A 16,455-nucleotide genomic window follows, 5' to 3' on the forward strand; every position below is an offset into this window, starting at 1 on the left:
AGCCTAATCCAAAATACCTAACTTTAATAGGTCAATTGTAGTATATCATGCTTTTATTCTAGAAACATAAATACTACAAATAATAAAATTGATTCTTACTTTTGGCAGAGCATTGTAATTTCTTAGCTCTTTGTGTTGTTGATTGACATGATGGAATAAAAAAATTATAAATAAATCTACAAAAGATGAGCGTTTGGATTAAGTGGCTTAAAATCAGGATGCGCTTTGGCTAGGGAAGAAAAAAGTGTGAGTTGAGAGGATTGCTTGGTCCCAATTAAAATTATGTTAATAGTTATGTGGATTTAATCTAGAGACAATAGAAAAGATATTTTAGGAGGAGAAAGTGTTTTGTATTTGTTTTAAAACAGGATGTTTCTGTATACGTTAAGGTTTGACAACAGTATGTTTACTCTGCAGCCCTCGTAGGTGAAAGATCCCAGGCTTGATGTGGTGAGATTTGTTCTCGGGATGTGGCTGCAGAGGGCAGAACTCTAAGCCACTCACTGGTGTGCTCTAGTGCGGTGGCGTTGACACTCTTTTGATCATGAGAAATACATTTTACATTATGCATAATATTCATATATGTGTCTGTATAGCCTTAAAAAAAAGTTTTGCAAGACAGTACTTACCCTTACTAGGTATGATGCGCTTAGTTTATCTTGGAGAGGTTTTTAATGTCTTTGGATAAGGAGACGGGACTCTTAGCTTAACGTCAGAATGCACATGTACGTATTTTCTTAAGTTATTTATTTTTATTTAACAAAATTAATATATGTTTGTTTTGTACAGTATTATTATAAGGACTTTACAAATATTAAACATGTGAGCAAATACCATTATCCCCATTTTACGATGGGGAAATTGAGATGTAGATAGGTTAAGTGACTTGCCTGAAATCATACAGTTAGTAAATAGTGGAGCTGCAGTTTGAAGCCAAACAATTTGACTGTCACTAATGATGCTGAATGCTCTTTCAATGACTTATGCCAATCTCACTGTATTGTAATCAGTGTCAGAAGGTTTGGAACAGTTGGTTAGGTTTAGAGTTCTTCATCTATGGCCTGAGCCTACCAAACTTAACTGATTCACATGGGGTAGACCCAGTAGTGTCAGTCTTATTAGGGTCTTATCTAACCTGTGACTCTACTTCCTTGTTTGTTTGCTTGTTAAATTTGTTTTTAATATAAAAGTAATAACATGCCAATTATAAAAGGAGTCACCTAATATGAAAATTATAAAATAGTGAAAGTCTCTGTTTATTCTCTCCCTAATCCTGTTCTCCTCAGAAGATAGCAGTATTGACTTATTTGATGTATAATTTTTTTAGACAAAGGCTTCAACAAAAGAACAATATACATACATAGAAACCTACATATAGAGTTGTTTTCAAGATAAAAATGAAAGTATGCTAAACCTTTTTTGTGACTTACTTTCAGTTAATGTATTATAAATATTTGTGTATATGTATACTGGCTCTACATAATTTATTTTTCCATATGATGGATGAGTCATAATTTATTTTACCAGTGGACATAATTTATTTTACACGAGCGATTGGCTATTACCAGTATTTTGCTAGTGTAAACAATATTGCAGTGAATGTCCTCGCTTGGGAGGCAGTTGACCTATAGTGGTTAACAGCTTAGATATTGGAGTCAAAGCACCTGGGTTTGAATCCTTGCTGCACTACTTATTACCTCTCAGACCTTGGGCAAGTTACCTAACTTCTCTGTGCTTTGGTTCCCTTCTCTGCAAAGTGATAATAACAGACTCGATATTGTAGGGTTGTTGTGAAGATTAAAGAAGTTGGTATATATAAAGCTCTTAGAACTATGCCTGGTGCATAGCTAGTATTTACTGAGCACTATTGTTTCATTATTACATTTTGTGTGTGTGTGTGCGTATATTATTATATAGTATATCTTTGTACACTTGTATGATTATTTCTGTTGTATTTCTAAAAGTACAGTTACTGAGTTTACTAAAAGCCATAGACATACTACCAAATCATTCTTTAAAAAGGCTGTGTCCTTTTCTATTACCACTAACAGTATATTTCCCGAACCATCACTAATAGAAAACCTCCTTTTCTTTTTGTTCAGTCTTTTAGGTGAAAATTATATTTTACTGCTTAATTTGCATTTTCTTGACTATTAGTAGTGAGGTTGTTGGATTGTTTGTTAATTTTATCATTCATTTGAATTTTCTTTCAGTTATTATTAATATCCTTTTGCCCCGTAGGGATTTTTTATATATTATGGATATTACATTAGTATCATTGTCCTCTAACTAATTCACTGTACAGTTAATGGTTAACTCTCTTTTTGTGACACATCATGCAGATATTTTGTCCCAATCTGGTACTGTCTTTTAACAATATGGTATCTTGTTGATATAGATATTTTAAATATCTATAGAAATTTTAAATATTTCTGTCATAAAATTTACCAATTTTTTTTTGGTTTTTGCTTAGGAATTTTTCTTTATCCCTAAAATTTATCAAATATTCTCTTTATATCTTCTTCTAATATGTTTTATATGTTTAACTGCTTGGTCCATATGAAATCTATTTTTGTAGGATGTGAGGTCTAAGGATCTGATGATTCTCCTCTCCCACAAATGGAGATGTTGGCCCTTCACCATTTATTGAGTGTTTTATCATTTCCACACTAAGATTGCCACCTTTGTTATATCTCAGTTACCATATGTACAGACTTCACTTTTGAACTTACTAGTATATTTTATCCATTTATCTGCTTTTGTATTGTGCCAATATCACATTGTTTTCATTAATATCACTTTATAGATTTGATATCTGGTAAGATATTACCCCCTCCCACCTCCCAAAATAATTGGAATAGAGTTTCGAATGAATTTTAGAATTAGCTTGTTACATAAAAACTGTTGGGATCTTAATGTTTCATAGTTTAAAAGTATTTGTCTTTTAAAATAATTATTCTCTTTTATGATCCTATATTGGTTTGATTGGTTGGCTTTTTATAAAATCACTGTTTGAAGGCGCTAGATTAGAATATATTTCCTGTTTTCAGTTATAGTCTGTGGTTATAAAAGTAGTCGTCTAAAGAAACTCACACCATCAATGTCTGGTTGCCACCACCTTGATCATTTTCTCTTATATCAATGCATACTTTCTTCAAACTTGCTTTGAAGAACTTCTTTGGGCAGGGATGGGGGTGAGGTTGCTGGAAAGGAAATATCAACATCATTGGAGCTGACAAACCATTTAGAAGTCTGTTCTTGGTGTCTATTCCAAACTGGGAATATTTGTAGCTGAAAATGAGACACTTCTGTGGGAGACAACACCATCAGTATTGAATTGCAGTATACTTTTATTTTAAGGTGACTTGGTTTGACCTTATTAAACAGGTATGTTTCCTTGGTAAATGTATAGGTATACGAAAAAAGCTGAAGGCTGTGGATACAAGTTCTAAAGAGAAGGAAACTTCCAAAAGTTAATTTAATGAAAAACAGCTGGTAGTTTAATGCTTTTTATAATTTTGGTCTATCATTACACTATATGTTTTTTCAGTTGTTGGTTCTAAAAACAGAACTTAGGAAATCATAGTTATTTATGCTTAACAGACCTAGCTCACTAGGGAGAAGCTTGGTGATGTGCTTGGGAAAGTGAAACAAATTTTTTTGTGTGCTTGAGGAAGATTAGCCCTGAACTAACATCTGTTGCCGGTCTTTCTCCTTTTATGCTTGAGGAAGATTAGCCATGAGCTAACATCTGTGCCAGTCTTCCTCCACATTATATGTAGGTTGCCACCACAGCGTGGCTGACGAGTGGTGTAGGTCCCTGCCTGGGACCCGAGCCCGTGAACCCAGGCTGAGGAAGCAGAGTGCACTGAACTTAACCACTATGTGATTAGGCTGGCCCCACAAATATATATATATATTCCTGTGAGTGTGAGGAAGATTGGCCCTGAGCTAACATCTGTGCCAGTCTTCCTCTATTTTGTATATGGGACGCCACCACAGCATGGCTTGAGGAGCAGTGTGTAAGTCCGTGCCCAGGATCTGAACCCGTGAACCCGCCAAAGTGGAGTGCGCCAAACTTAACCACTACCCCACCAGCTGGGCCTCCCCACAAATATTTTTATAGAATCCTGTTGGATTCTATATGACTTATGACTTGTCTTCTTAGGGTGTAAATTGGCTCACACTGATTCCTAGAGGCTAAAGAATAAACAGTGCCTTATTGTCTTTTTAACAAGCTGCCCAGTAATTCTGGTGCAGTGTTTGGGCATCACTATTCAGTGTAACCGAGGAAAGCACAGAGTGCTGTGGAGACAGAGAATGGAGCCTTTGACTGCATTGCAGCTTTGAGAAAGCTTCATAGAAGTTACAGTTGAACTGGATCTTGAAGGAAGATCCAGTTCATCTGACAGATGAAGGGGAGGTGTTCCAGAACAGCAAACTTTTGATGGATTTATTTTTTTATTTTTTTGAGGAAGATTAGCCCTGAGCTAACTGCTGCCAATCCTCCTCTTTTTCTGAGGAAGACTGGCCCTGAGCTAACATCCATGCCCATCTTCCTCTACTTTATACGTGGGACGCCTACCACAGCATGGATTTTGCCAAGCAGTGCCATGTCCGCACCCGGGATCCAAACCGGCAAGCCCCGCACTGCCGAGAAGCAGAAGGTGCAAACTTAACCACTGAGCCACCAGGCTGGTCCCTGATGGATTTCTCTTGACTGTATAATTAATCTAAAGCCATAACTTAATGGTTAGAAGCTTTGCATAGTGTGACTGTTTCACGTTCTTTTCTTTATTGTACTACATTAATTTTGCCAGCCTACTATATAATTTTCCTGAGTGCTTTCCTGCTTCCCCACTGTTTGATCTCCCACATTCATTCCTGTTACCTATTTAAGTTCTAATCGTCTTTCAAAGTCCTAGGACAAAACCCACTTATTCCAGGAACTTATCCTAAAATCATCCCTTCAGGAGTTAATGACTTTATCCTGTTATTCCAATATCATAATCATTGTTGTCACACATTTGCCATGTTAAATTTTCATATATACATTACTAGTTTTCCCAGATAAGTGCTAAACTACTTGAAGGATTGCCTTTTTCTTCCCCTGATGTCTCCCAAAGCATTTAACATCATTTATAATGCATTTATTGATTGAGTCCTCTTAAAGATTTTCTTCTTCCTCTTAATCCTGTTGTGATAACATGATGTGGGATATGTATGTACTCAGTTATGGCCCTTACCACATCAGAAGACCTTTGAATGGGAGTTGATAACCTGTCCCACAGCTCTCTTGACTACACTATATATTTTTCTGGGATCTATTTGTCCACATTCTCACTTAGTACATGGGCACTGTGGCCATGTCACCACAATTCCAAGATCAGAAACAAATATTCATGGAATCTTTTTTCTGGTATGTATTTAGAACTGTTATGTTGTACATATTTAGTGAAAACCACCTCAGATAACTTTTAAAAATTATCATTGAGGGACCGGCCCCATGGCCGAGTGGTTAAGTTCGCGCACTCCGCTTTGGCAGCCCAGGGTTTCACTGGTTCTGATCCTGGTCACAGCCATGGCACCACTCATCAAGCCATGCTGAGGCAGCATCCCACACACCACAGCTGGAAGGACCCGCAACTAAAAATACACAACTGTGTACCAGGGGGCTTTGGGGAGAAAAAAGAAAAATGAAATCTTTAAAAATTATAATTGAAATTGTGAATCAGTAAATATCTATGTAGAGTTTTCCTGTTTCTTGGGAGACTCCTTCAAGTTGCAGAGGGAGTTTTTGACGAGGTTGTATCTTGAGAGTGAGGTTGTATTTTGTAGACTGAGAAAACGTACGTAAGATATAGATCACACCAACCTGCCGTTTTTTCAGCTGGAATGGTGAAAGGTCGGGGATTAAGTGTGCCTTAAAATTAGAGTAGAAGGAGTGATTTGATAGTGTTCTGTGTGTAACTTGTTCAGGACCAGCATTGTGGAGAACAAGAATTTGGGGGGGCCGGCCCCGAGGCCGAGTGGTTAAGTTTGCTTGCTCCACTTCAGCAGCCCAGGGTTTCGCCGGTTCAGATCCTGGGCGCGGACATGGCACCGCTCACCAGGCCATGCTGAGGTGGTGTCCCACATGCCACAACTAGAAGGACCCACAACTAAAATACACAACTATGTACTTGGGGGATTTGGGGAGAAAAATCAATTAAAAAAAAAAAGATTGGCAACAGTTGTTAGTTCAGGTGCCAATCTTTAAAAAAAAAAAACAATTTGGAATGATGCTACTAACTTGTACAGGGACACAGTGGATTCTCTGTTGTTTACATACAGTTCCAGGTTATATGGACCAGGCTACCTGTTCCTCTTGCCCTCTTTTTTAATCTTCACTGATCAGACTGTATCAGATCCATTGAAAGCTTGGCTGTCTGTAAAACTAACATACAGAGGTTGCTTGTAGATTCGGAAGCATAGAGCCCCCAGTACAAGCCTGATTGTCTTTGGGAAAAGTCTGGCTTTGCGAAAAGGCCTGAGGCCCTCTCCAGTTTATGTGAAGGGACAACCCTGCCCATGGCCTCGTATTTGGCTTGGCTTATCTTCCTGCCGACTAGTGTTGGCAGGAAAGCTGATGGTGAGGGGAGAAGGAACTTTTTATTACTCTCTCTTACAGAGTCTTTAAGTGTCACCCAGCCATCACACAGAGGCCCTGTGACAACATCTTAAAAATGAATATGGATGAGATCATTGCATAGTGTAGGACATGGACTAGAGGGGCTCCAGAGACATTCATTGATGGATTTTCGCAGCTCGTGTTTACTGAGCATTTTGTTCTGTGCACTGTGCAGTGTGCTCTACAGGGATTATCCTGTTTAATTCTTACAGCAATCTTAGGGAGTGGTACTGTAATTCTCACTTTACAGAAGAGTAAAGTGAGGCTCAAAGAAGAGCAGCAGCTTGCCTGTAAGTGATAAAGCTGGAAATTGTAATCCAGCTCGTGCCTTCAACTACTATACCTGAATAATACCAGCCTCTGATACATTTAAGAGATAAAAAAGTAGTTATAAATGTGGAAGAATTATTATACTTTACATTTATGATTTTAGAAAACAGAAAAATGTTATTCATTCTAGTTAACTTGTTAGTGTAATTACAGGTTGATAGTCTTTGTGCCTAATATACCTGGGTATACCTTTTTTTTTCTTGCTGGGGAAGATTAGCTCTGAGCTAACATCTGTTGCTAGTCTTCCTCCATGTTATCCATGGGTCACTGCCACAGCACTGCTGATGAGTAGCGTAGGTCTGCTCCCAGGAGCCAAACTGGCAAACCCAGGCTGCCCAAGTGGAGCATGCCAAACTTAACCACTATACCTCAGGGCTGGCCCCTACCTTTTTTTTAAATAACAACTTTATTGGATGTAATTTGCATACCACATAATTCACCTATTTAAAGTGTGCATTTCAGTGGTTTTTCTAGATAAGCAGAGTTGTGCATCCATCACCATAATCAATTTTGGAGCATTTTTATGCCTTACTCTCCTCCTCCCCTCAGCCCTTGGCAATCACTAATCCTACTCTTTGTCGTTATGGATTTGCCTATTTTGGACATTTCATATAAATGAGATCATACAATGTGTGGTCTCTGGTGACTGACTTTTTTCACTTAAACATAGTGTTCTCAGGGTTCATCCCAGTTGTAGCGTGTATCAATCAGTGCTTCATTCTTTTCATTGCTGAATAGTATTCCATTTTATGGATACACCACATTACCTTTATCCATTCTGTATACCTTTCAAAAGAAAGCTCTTTTTTTAATGTGGTTTGTGTTGGTCAGCTTTTTGTTGGGGATAGAGTTAGCAGTGTTGGTTCTCCCAGAAAGAACTCAGTCACCTAGGGCAGCTTTGCTGGATAAATAAGGAAATTAGTACCTCTCTGTTGTATCTCAGTTTAGCTATGCCTACTTTCCGTTTCACTTTACACATATATAAACAGATAGTGTTACTATTATTGACCTTTTTTTTCTTTTTAAGCTAGGGTCACCTTCAACACTATTTAGAGAATATTGATGATGTCCTTTGATTAAGTGAAGTAAAAAGAAAAGTGATTGTAATGGTTGGTTAGAGTATGAATTTAACAAAGTGATGCCCTCAGTCATGTTCATAAATCTAATATGCCTAATATGAAATAAGTTAGAGTACAGTCAGGATTTTTTTTTTTACACAGTAACTAAAGTTCTCAATATTAGGGCAATTCCTTTTTTTTTTTTTTTTTGGAAAGAAGAATTTTGTTATAATGTAATGACTGGTAATACGTTTGTGAGCTTATCTGTTACCTTTCCCACCTGATATGACTGTTGGGAGAAAGAGCACTGAAGGTATGAGGCAGGACCAGGGGGGTTGGCCAGGAGTTGTGAGGTATGGAGCTAGGGAAGGAGAATCTTCCTCTCCTAAAAGTGATATTTTAGGTGATTATTTAAAGATTTATTATATTCTGGGGTTTTGTATGACTTGTGCACTTTTCTCATTCCACCTTATTTCCTCATATGGACAAAACAAAAACAAAGGGAACATTTAGGGAAAACTTGCATTTATCTTTAGGAAGGCAGCTGCTGGGAAGCTCAAGTAACTGGTAACTCCTCCCGCCCCTTGCCTGCTTCAACACGTAAGCACATTCAGAAATAATTTGGTATCAAAGATTTACCTGGGAGATGGTTTTTTAAAAAGTGATTGATTTGTGTGCATCCAGATCAACTGCCTAAAACTTCAACATAATATTGAATTCTGAAAATTGATGTTTCTTGTCAATTAAGAGTCTCTGTGATACAGCATCAAGAGTATCAGCTTTGGGGGCTGGTCCCATGGCTGAGTGCTTAAAGTCCTGTGTGCTCTGCTCCAGTGGCCCAGATTCACGGTTTGGACCCTGGGCACAGGCTTGCTCCACTTGTCAACCATGCTGTGGAGGCATCCCATGTACAAAAGATAGAGGAAGGCCGGCACAGATGTTAGCTCAGGGCTAATCTTCCTCCCCCCCTCCCCCCCCAAAAAAACCCAGCTTGGGAACCAGGCTCCACTACTTGATAGCTGTGTGACTTGAGGCAACTTTTTAAATTTCACTGAGCTTTGATTTCCTCCACCAAAAATCAAAGAATTATCTCCCAAGGTTCTGAGCATTAAATGTTTATGTAAAGCATTTAGCAAGAGCCTAGCATAAAGGAAGTAGTCAATAAATGTGGCAGTTGCTGTATTAATGACCTGAGTTAATCAAGAAAGGGCTTTCAAGTTTGTTGTGTTCCAATATGTACTGTATATTACTCAATTGTTTTGAGTAAGTGAGGTAATGAAAACAATTTTTATGACTTGGATACTAGTTAGATAAATTCATTCAGCTTTAAAAAAATGTTTCTTATTTATTCTTTGATATTTGAGAATGACTGGCTTGGTTCTAGAATATCTAAACCAATAAACTTGTCACTTGGGTTTTTAAAAATCTGGCAGATTCGTTCTGTAGGGGAACACTCTCCTTTAACATAATACGTTGTTTGTTTTGACGTAGTTTGACGTGGAGTTGTTCAGTTTTGGGGGAGTGTCTCTAATTTCTCTCATTGCCTGTGATCAGCTAGTGTGACTTCCATCCTGGAAAAGGCTTTGTTGTAGATGAACTGCGCATATTCAGGGATGCTCTGCCTCATTTTATTCTCTGCTTCGTACATACCATATGAGATCCTTGTCAAATCCAGCTTTTAGAAGCAGGAATTGCCTCTTTATGATTTTATTTAAATTCTTTGAATCATCAATCTGGTGGTGATAGTGTGATGCTACCTGGTTAGTTTGTAAGTAAACATTTAAACCTGATTAAGATTTACTATACCTCCCAAAATCTACCTTTTTTTTTTTCCACCTCATAACTGATTCTGTTCTCATTTAGCCACTCATGCACGTACTCACATACACACATGTACACACACGCACACCACCAGTATATTAAACTTTTAAAGCAGGCACTCTAATAAGAAAACCAAGATTGTTTTCAGTGACTATTTTACTTTTGAGATACATGGCCAAGTTGTAATTTATTCCTGGCTGAAAAAAAGAAAATTCTGGGCAAAGACTAAAGAAGGCCAGTTGTCATGAAAGACCTAAACTGGGGTTAGACTTAGCTAACTCAACTCCACAGGGATTTACAGTGGAATTTCAAGCTTTGTTTTGGGGAAGTCTGGAGAAAATACCATTTTACTTAGACCTTCCTACTTTTCATGATGCTGTGCAAGAGAGAAGCTAGGCTTCTTCAGAAACGCTCATCTCTACTGGAGCCAACAGAAAGAAAACAGACTTTTTTAGCTATAGCTCTAATATAGTGTTCATTGAGAAGATAAATATTTTTTAAACCCAAGCTTTAACTGAGATGAAACTTTTATTATGACTTTAATTTATCTGTAGGATCAAGAGGATTATGGACTCTGGAGTCAAATTGCCTGGATTCAGAGTTCAGCTCTGCCTCTTCCAGGCTGGTTGACCAGTATCAACCAAACAGTGTAGAGTTGTGGAGATTAACTGGGATGAGCCATATGAAGTACTTAACATGGTAGCTGTTTTCATCATCATCATTACAACATTAGGAGTATCATTTTATTTTGTTCTATTTTATTGTTCATTATATTGAAAAACTCTCGTAGGAGAGCACTTTTTACACAGCACGCAGTCAGTTTCTTTTTAATCAGATTAAGGAAATACTTTGACTATGTTAATTACCAGAGATTTGAATCATTTTTCCCTCATATTAAGCCACTGGCTATAACATAGTGTTTACCTACATCATGATATTTATAAAAGGTACATAATGCATAAAAACCTAGGATATTGAAGAAGGAGAGCCATTGGAAACTGAGGGGACTGACAGAAGCATGTATTTAAATTATGTGCCCTGATGCTGCTTTGCATGTTAACCTCTGTGCCAAGAACCCATTACTTGCTCTAGTCTTGAGTAAAGTGTAAAAATAGTACTGCCTAACATTTCGTAGAGCCTTTTAATTTACAAAGTCTTCTCCACATACACTTTGGTTCTCACAAATCACCCTGTGGTAGAGAGAGTATTCGTCCCTTTTTCTATGGTAGAATAGTATGTTGAATTTATTACTAGATGATTAGAAGAACTATATTACAATCTTCTAATAGTCCTAGGGCAGGGTTACAAAGGCACTCAGAGTATATTCAAAGTAACCTAGCTTATGTACTAAACATACTGGATTTCAATTCTGATTTAGTAACATTCCTCTAGAGTCTCTATTAGTGGATAATTTGCGTTATTAGCTGTTCATTTATTTCTTCATTAACCTTCTTAATACTTGATTTATTTGTTTATATTTCTGTTAATAGATGATGCGGAATCGTGGGGATTTGCGTGAGTTCGGACACCCAGGGCGTGGTGCAGGCCAGCCTGAAATAGGGTCGTTCTAACTCTAGAGCCTGAGCACTTACTGTTACATCCTGTTTTCACCATGTGTATTTCTAGTGCATTTGCTACGTGGTACATATTGTCAGATTGATTGTGTCCTGGTAGAGTAAGGTGTTGGGTTTGTGTTTTTTAAATCAAAGGTGAAAGAAATCATTTCAGGCAGTATCTTTGTGAGATGAGGCTTTGGGGCAGCATTCTGATTGGAAGAGAGGACCCAGGAATTTGTCTCAAACATGTTTTCATAGCAAGTGCACTGTGTTTAGTTCTGTGTTTATTGGAGTGGCCTTGGAGTGGGGGAGGCTATTGAAGATTTGGGGAGGAGTAAGGTCCCCACCCCACTCTTGGTATCGCCTTGTCTTGAGGCGGACAGATGGTATAAACTACTTGAAAATGTGCTCATTTTGCACCTATCTTAAAAAAAGGAATATACATTGGGGAAATTTTTAAAGACTATTTTTAACCTGCTTTTCTTTCAGGAAAACATTTGATAGATATTTTATTTTAAGCTGTTTCATAGGGCGTCTTGGCAGGATGTTTCACAACAACTACATACCAGATTGAGCTCTGTTGTTAGAGAAGCATAGCAAACAAGTTTTTTAAACATTCTTTTACTTATTCTAACCCAAAACCTGTTGAATAAACTTACTTACTTAATAGAGTTGGAATAATGATCCATAGTTTCTTAAAGATCCACCTAGGGCCTTGGATTGTGGTGTATGGAGGAAATAAGCAAGCTTGGTCAGGGTGGTAACACATTGTACTGTCTACAGATTGGTCACTTTCCTTCTCTTTTTAACTTGATGGTATTGCCACATACATCATCAACCACCACAAATGGCAACTATATAGTGGACAGTGTTGAAATTTGGGGGGAACTGTCTCTCTTTTCTGCCTAAACTTGGTTTAATTTTTAATATTGCTGCTAAAAAATTAACATTTTGCTCTCAACACATGTCCTAAATTTACCTAAAATTAATAGAAAGGGAAATTGATATATGTATTTTTCTCTCTGGAGCTGTTAAGACCTTCAGTAAAGTCACAAAACAGTTGAAAGTCAATTTATCACTACAGTTTAAGTTGCTTATGGAAATTGAGGCTTTGAAAACTCTGATCTTTGACAGATTTTTAATCCCAAGAAGTCTTCCCTCTCTATTCCCACCCATCATTTGTGATTTACTTTGATTCTATTCCAAAACAAATGGGAAAATAATCTGCAATAACCCGACAGCAAAAGATCTCATAATATAATAATATAACTGTTTGTTTCTTTGAGTAACTAGTATTTCAGACATTGGCATAGATAATTAGAGTTGACTGAATTTGGAGAATTCAGTTTTGAATCTTGTAATTCTTGAGATCAGTGGTTCTGAACCACGCGTACACATTGGGATCACCTGAGGAGCTTTAATAATGTGCCCTGGTCATATCCCAAGATATTCTGATTTATTTGATCCCGTTTGGGTCAGGTATTGATATTTTTAGATGTTTCCCGGTGTACAGCCAGGGTTGATAACCACTGGTAGAATTTACTGAGGTTCCCTGATTCAAATAAAAGGTACTGCAGAGAAGGTGCTTAATCTAACTATTTAAATGAGGAGAGATTTTGGAAATATTTGGAGAATCTTTTTTCTTTTTTAAAGTAGCCAGCCAAATGTATTTTTGTTAGGGCATCAATGAAATGTTGATACCTTCATTTATTAAAAGGAGGTAACTATTAAGGGTGTGGCCATTTTATGAATAGCTCTGACCTTCCTGAAGCACTTCTTTTAAGTAAATCTTGGGAATGAGTCTGCTTGAAATGATGTAGAGAAAACTGAGGTGGATAAGTTTTGATAGTTTTCGGCAAAGAATTTTGAAGAATAATGTCTGATCTCAATTTAGAAATAGTAACAAGAATATATATCTTTATTGCCATAAGCTGTAGAAGTTATTTAGGGTAGAGGGAGCCAATTGTCAAATGATAGACAAAGCTAAATTAAATTGAGTCGTCTTGTGGATTGAGTTGCTTCTCTCCACCCCATCCCACTCCCGAATTCTTATGTTGAAGTCTTAACTTCTAGTATCTCAAACGTGACCTTATTTGGAAATAGGATCATCACAGATGTAATTAAGATGAGGTTACACTGGAGTAGAGTGTGCCCCTAAGCCAGTATGATTGGTGTCCTTATAAAAAGAGAAAATTTGGACACAGATACATACAGGGAGAACATCATGTGAACACGAAGGTGGCCATCTGCAAGCCAAGGAGAGAAACCTGGAACAGATCCTTCCCTCACAGCCCTCCAAAGGAATCAACCGTACCAACACCTTGATTTTAGACTTCTCACCTCCAGAAGTGTGAGACAGTGAATTTCTGTTGCTTAAGCCACCTAGTCTGGTACTTTGTCACAGCAGCCCTAGCAAACTAAGGCAAGTCCTAATATGTTATTTTTTTTTTAATTTAAATTTAGGAAAATTCAACATTTGAAATTTTGCCACGCCTTCATTTAAGAGGTTGGGAATCATTTCTCTATAAGGAATTTTAGATTGTCTGTTATGAAGTTTTTAATTTCTTGATGACTCAGACTTTAGCCAGTTGCTAGTCAATCCGTTTAAAAGGCAGGAGTTTATCAAGAGCCCAGATCAGCAGCTGGAATTTCTGGAGTGTATATTTTCCTTCCATTTATGGTAATGGAGGGGAAGGTTCTTTTCAGTCACCTGAGAGGGGTTTCCTGGATATATTTTGTCTATACATATTCAGGCCTGTTACCTAAGATTCAGAGTTGACTGTTGTATGTGAATTAATAGTACCCTGGAGAAATCAGAAATGAACAACTCTGAATATACATCTCCATTTCAGTGTACTCAAAAAGAATGGCCCATGCTTTTCATGAGAGGAACAAATATCTTAGAAGAAGATAGTATGGCTAAATTGAGAGTGATCCTGGGAAGTCCCTGGGGACCAAGAGGAACTAACTGGCTATGCTCATGAGAAAGTAAACTTGGGTTGGAGACGCCCTGCAAAAGATAATATTGAAAGCCATACCTCAAGCACAGCTCCTTACCTATTCTGTTTTTCTAAACACAGCCAAATAAATATGCCAACAAAATAAAATGGCACCATGTTTAAGGCTGACACTAATAGTGTACAGATGAAGAACATGGACCGTGGAGTCAGTTTAAGTTAAGGTTCTACTCCTTGCCAGCTATATGACTTGGAGTAAATTATTTTCCTTCACCTTGAGCCTCCATTTTCCCATGTGTAAAACAGATAGTCCAGTGTATCTCCGTCATAGGATTTTGTGACGATTAGATACGGTAGTAATCCATGTAAAGCAATGAGCAAAATGCCTGGCACATATTAAGTGCTGTAATAAATGTTAACTAATAGCAGTAGCAAAGGCAGCAGGTACATGGCCCCTGTACATGCTACTCCTCTCCCCATTTAGTCCGTAAGAATGGATAATCTCTTCTTTTGTAATGTTATAAACTCAGACAGTGTTACATCCATGCCTTTAAAATACATTTTAACAGAACCAAATCTGGAAGTGCCCTTAGGATCAGCTGGTGCTCTTCTTTCATTTAAAGTGAGAAAAAGAAGGTATGACAGGATTGGAGAAGGCCCTAGGTCTCCTGGTTCACAGCCTTTCTTTTTTACTACATGTTGCTACCTTCTCAATCACAGAGCCATGTGTCCCTTTTCATTCTTAATTAAGCTTTTGCTTCCAAGGAAACTAATTATTTCTCTCTACTTTTGTGTGTGTGAAATTTTTCTTAATAAACAGAAAATTATTAAAATCTTTGAGCTGAAATTAAAAAATAATTGTTTAAAGCAAATTAGAATATGCTTGATTATATATAGACGGTCTCTGTTAGGGAACAAAGAAGCTGGTAACAGTGGTTGCCTCTGAGGAGGGGCACTAGAGGAGAAGTGGCATTGATCATAGTGGTGTTATGACAAGGTGTTCCTGAGACCTATAAATTCTGAAGAATATTCAGTTTTTCCAATCCACTTACAGGTTAGTAGAATAGGACAAGGAAGAAAATAGTACAAGTATCTGTAGTTATTTGAAATTTGGGGACTATATAGATTCAGATAAAATTTTGGAGGTATCCATTATACTATTGACACTCTTAACTCTCACTACCCAGATTTCAGGAACCAAATAGGTTTGGATAGGGAGGAATACTTTGGTTTCGTTTGGGTGAAGACTGCTCCTGAGAATTACGTTGACGTGCCTCTGTCTCTGACTTAGTGGGTGACCTTGGGTAAATTTCATAACCTGATTCCTCACCTGCCAATGGATAGAGATGATAAGCCCTGTTCTTACCTGGTACATAAGGTTGTTGCAGCATAAAATGAAATCATGTGGAAATTAACACAATTCAGGGTTCAGCCTTGTTAGAAGACTAGGAACTTAACTTGAGCTCTTGGAAAAGAAAAGAAGTAGTATTTTAACAAGCACGTGTTCATGCTAGGTTGGATTGCAGAGGCAGCATTCACCTCTCAAAAAAGAGAAAGGGAAGGCCAAATGACTGTATGACTATACTTTGTTTTGGCCACTTTATGTGATGCTTTCTTGTGTGTGTGTGTGTGTGTGTATGTGTGTGTGTGTGTGTTACAGTGTAATGTTTGAGCCTCCTACTTTTTCTGTGTTAAAACCTATGATTTGCAGAGCTAGTTACTTCTAACTTCCTCTTTTCTGAAATAAGAAGAAACATTTTAAAGCAAAACAATCCGAATATGTTTTAGGGTTACTACCCTTAAATTTCAGAGCATAGCATTCTTGACAGCATGGAAGGTATCTGTTTAGCACCTCTCATATCATATATTTATTAAGGTAATTAAATTCTTAACGGTAGAAGTAATATTTAACCTCTGTGCATTGCTACCAACATTTTAATATATTGAGGGTTTTTAGTTATTATAAATTCGTAAAAAATATTTTCAATATAGTAGATTTACTCAAGGAAAATAATGAAGTACCTGACATCATTATCTATAGGCAGGAACTTTTTCCTTTAAGA

At 37.4% G+C, this 16,455-nt stretch overlaps 1 protein-coding gene across 10 annotated transcripts in view; it reads left to right on the forward strand.

Annotated features, from left to right (window-relative positions):
- ELF1 (E74 like ETS transcription factor 1) overlaps positions 1 to 16,455 on the forward strand; it is a 108,179-nt gene that overhangs the window by 64,192 nt on the left and 27,532 nt on the right. The gene's annotated exons all lie outside the window — the stretch shown is intronic.

The sequence above is a fragment of the Equus asinus genome, chromosome 11 (assembly GCF_041296235.1).
Source record: "Equus asinus isolate D_3611 breed Donkey chromosome 11, EquAss-T2T_v2, whole genome shotgun sequence".
In the NCBI taxonomy this organism is placed as follows: domain Eukaryota; kingdom Metazoa; phylum Chordata; class Mammalia; order Perissodactyla; family Equidae; genus Equus; species Equus asinus.